Genomic DNA, 4,655 nt, shown 5'->3' on the forward strand with positions numbered 1-4,655 from the left:
CTCCATGTGCGCTTTTAAGTGTGTTTAATATTAGCTATTATCTGTTTAATAGTGTTATTTCTTCTATAATAAAGTATTTTTTGGGATTAATGGAGGTGCAACCTCACATGCATGTGAGCTCGTCTTTATTGGAGTTTTATTTGTAAACGTGGCACTGTCATAGAATGCTAACTTTGTTCTGATCTTTAAATGCTATTATTGTAAAGTGGAAACATCTAGGAGTAACAACAACTCATCCATAATGCGATGGACCACACAAACTCACAGAGCAGGACTGCCGAGAGCTGAAGCAAGTGATGGGTAAAAATAATTGTATCTTCTGTTACAACACTCACTAGAGTTCCAAACTGCCTCAGGAAGTGACATCAACATAAGAACTGTGTCAGTAGCTTCATGAAATGGGTTCTTATGGTTGTGCAGCTGCACATGAGCCTAAGATCACTATGTCCAAACATGTTCTCTGGAGTAATGAATCACGTTTCAGTTTTTGGCAGTCTGATGGACAATTCTGGTTTTTGTGGATCCCAAGAGAGCGCTACCTACTACAATGCATATTGCCTACTGTAAGATTTAGGGATAGTGGTCTGAGGCTGTTCTTCAGGATTTGTACGAGGCCCCCTTTTTCCAGTGAAGCGTAATGTGAATACTACAGCAAACATAGACATTTTAGACAATTTTAAGCTTCCAACTTTGTGGGAACAGTTTGGGGAACTCCCTTTCCTGTTCCAGCATGATTGTGCCCCAGTACACAGACCGCTGAGGAAGCCACGTTGTGGCGATACGCGTGGTGCGCTTCATACCTTTATCACTTCTCCTTATGGACACTCTATGATGCTTTAGGACATGTTTATTCATATGGTTTGATGTAATATTCCCTTTACCTGTGTCCTTACCATTGTTATGATTATTTGAGGGGTATGTAGGTAGGTTCTTTTCTGGGTTTGTTTGTATTGGGCAGCTTATCAACGCGGCATCCCCCAGTAAGACCAGTTATATAAGCCATTTGCTTTTTTTAAGTGCTTTTATCATGTTCTTGTGGAGTACTTATTTTCAATAAATGTATATGTTTTATCATATCTTTAGTGTCAATAGACTTTTTGCAATATTCATACCCGTGTGTGAGTTCTCTGTCCCTATCCACAAAGCAATGTCCATAAAGGCATGGTTTGACGAGCTTGGTGTGGAGGAACTTGAGTTCAACACCTTTGGAATCTGGAGTCTGTTATAGCTGCAATAGGGCACCCAACTGGATATTAATGTCTGTGGTTTTGGAATAGGATTTCCAAATTGATATAGGTGTGATGGTTAGGTGTCCATATACTTTTGACTATATAGTGAAGATAGACAGACAGACTAGATAGATAGATAGATAGATAGATAGATAGATAGATAGATAGATAGATAGATAGATAGATAGATAGATAGATAGATAGATAGATAGATAGATAGATAGATAGATAGATAGATAGATAGATAGATAGATATGAGAGAGATGAGATAGATGAGATATAGATAGATAGATAGATAGATAGATAGATAGATAGATAGATAGATAGATAGATAGATAGATAGATAGATAGATAGATAGATAGATAGATAGATAGATAGATAGATAGATAGATAGATAGATAGATAGATAGATAGATAGATAGATAGATTTTAATGTAAGCTTTTTAGCCTGGAAATACGTTAACCTCCTTAACACAATACTATAATCAATAAAGCATGTATTTAGAAAGCAATAGAATTAGTAGTAGTGTCATTTTAGTTTAACCATGGAAACCACTTTTCTCAGGTTACAATGAACACAATAAACTAAAAGACATAGGTAGACAGTAGAAGGCAGGTTTTTACTCAGGATAAAATATTCTCAAACAAAAACATATATGAAAACTGAACAACATATCAACAGGATAGTACTATGGGGAAGTGAACCAGTACAGAACCAAATGGCAGAAAATAGTTGGGTTTCAAATGTTTAGATAATTGTATTTTTTATTCAACAATGCACTACTTTCTGCAGAGATCTGCCTTCCACCAGTCCAATAGTTTTGTATTAACTTGAATGGCGGTATGTAATACTATTTAATAATATTTGCGACAGCTACAGGGGAAAAGTATAACTAGAAGTGACGTTCTCCGCTGATAACAGATAATCTGCGGGGGTTAATGAAGCTGGACCCTGATCAAACCCCTTGACATTGAGTTTTCTTAACATCAACAATGTACAGTAGTCAATAGCTTGTAGGGTAATCCAAGGGAAACTGTAGGGAATACAGAAAGTAAGGAGGTAGAAAGGAGATTTTGGAGATCTGCACATACTGCGACTAGAAGAGCAGTATGCATCTGAACATTGGGACACAGACGTTAGATGAGACATATGGCAGATATTACTGATGCAAGATTTACCGGCTGTACATTTTATCAGAAATAGCCCTGCTGACCCCTGCTTTAATCCATACCATTGCAATTTTCATGAAATTAAGAGAAAATAGGCATGTAGTTATTACACTGCAAATCAAACACATTATGCTTGCTAAACCGTCTTTGGAAATAATCTAGAGAAATTACAGAGTAGTGTTGAAATAGTTTTACTACTTCATTTCCAATTACCGTATAGTTGCATTTTTCATACTAGAAGTCATTTTATGTCGTGCACACCTTTGTATCCAGACAGTGAAAAGGTGTCAACTGTAAAGTGATAATCTCAAGAAGTGGCGATATTGTCTGCTCTCACTTATATTTCATCAAACTTTTATTAGTTGGATAGAAGACTGGAGGAAGCTGTTGGGTCTAGGGAGTTACAGTAATTCAGATTGCTGTGATCCTAGGGCACCGAGGTCGGAATTGAAAACAGATTATTATACAGAACAGGAGGTGACTGAAGCACAGTCTAAACTGCAAAGTAACTGGTGCCTTGTTCTAACACAGCCTGTGGGATGAGATGTCCACAAGATCCGAAGGTCATTACCAAAGGTCATAGCCGTCTCAACGCTTTCCAGAGACGCTCTACACTCCTTTAATGTTGCAAAATAAGAGACAAAGTCCCTGCCTAGCAAGATATGGCGAAATGAGCTAACACTTTATTGAATAATCTTTATCTGAGAGAACTACATTGTAATTGCCATTTTCCACCAGGAAATAAGAGATTCTGATGTCTCCCACTGATTCAGCTAAATGATGTTAGTGCGATGTGATAATAGCATTTATTATGACAGATACACAGAAATATTGCTCTTATCCGGGAAATCAAACATAACACTAAATTCATTTTGTCTGTGGATGGAAAACAGTGACAGTAAATGAAAACATGAGGGTCACACAGAACTTGTCAGCTGTAAATTATCCTCTAATTATCTCGTGGCATTAAATCGCATCAATTCCAGTGGTGTATACAGCCCATTTGTACTGTTGTATTCTGTAATGATGTGATCACTTGAAGGGTTGAATAGCAGGTTTTTTTTTACGACTGTATTTTTTACCTTCCTGAATAAAGGTAAATTTTGTTAGATCGGAACAACTGTGTTATTTTCAACACCACCATTTTTTTTTCTGACAGTAGAAATCCTGTAACCTGTGGAGTAAGTTTGTCATACGGCGGTTGTACATCCAATTATCGGGCAGGCAGCAGTATTTCTTTGTGTCAGGAGGGAGCTGTCCAGCACACGCTGATGCTGGTTTTGGTGTAGGCAGCATAAAGCATCTCCTTAACAGGTAGCTCTCCCCTACTCCTCAGGCTGCTTTTTGATAAGAAAGCTAGACATGAAAGAAATGAGAATACAATATTGCGGTGAAATCGTTCAAGCGGAATGATGCTTTTATTCAGATTGCAAGCTCTTTTGCCAGGATGCACTTTAGGAGAAACATCACATGCCTATCTTTTGTTTTAGTTTTGGTTCTTTACTGACCTTGGTAGAACATTAATTTGTTAAATGGAAATACAAATAAATTGTGGAATTTTTGGAGCACAATAATGTAGATTGACTATCAATTCAATCCAGAGTCAGGTTAAATCAATGCGGAAAATATGCTGAGACTTGCAGTTCCCTAAAACCACTTTGAGGCCTTATTCCAGAAGGACTCTTACAACATGATTTGGGTGTTACCTGATTTGGGTGTCCACTATTCGGCCGGAATTCTCTGCGGTATCTGGGTCGGATTTGCTACAGAATTTTCTGCGGTAAATCCTACCCATGTTAACATACCCTTACTCTGTGGCAAGTTTCCCTACCACTTAGATCAGCCCTCAGAGGGTCATTTAGTGAATGCCCCCACTAGCTACAAATGCTTAAAATTAAAAGGACACTAAGGCCCAAGCTACACAGCGACCTGTGATTGCACATCATTTGTGGTAAAATCATGGCATTACCATGACCAGGACACAACCTCAATGTTTTCTTGTTGGAAACATGGTGATGTTCAACCTTCCAACTATTGAAAAATATCTAGCATACAGATTGACTTTTGACTTTTTTCAATGGTGGCAAGTTTGCCCACAATCATGTTTCTCATTGAGGTTGTGTTGCGTTAATAGCGCACTATAAGGGCTACTCACAGGCAATCAAAATCACTGTGTAGCCCTAGCCTTTTATCTCTATTTCTTGTAGTTATGGCTGAGGGCAACTATTTTAGGCTAGGAGAGGATGACAATAGTG

Source organism: Rhinoderma darwinii, chromosome 2 (assembly GCF_050947455.1).
Source record: "Rhinoderma darwinii isolate aRhiDar2 chromosome 2, aRhiDar2.hap1, whole genome shotgun sequence".
NCBI lineage: Eukaryota > Metazoa > Chordata > Amphibia > Anura > Rhinodermatidae > Rhinoderma > Rhinoderma darwinii.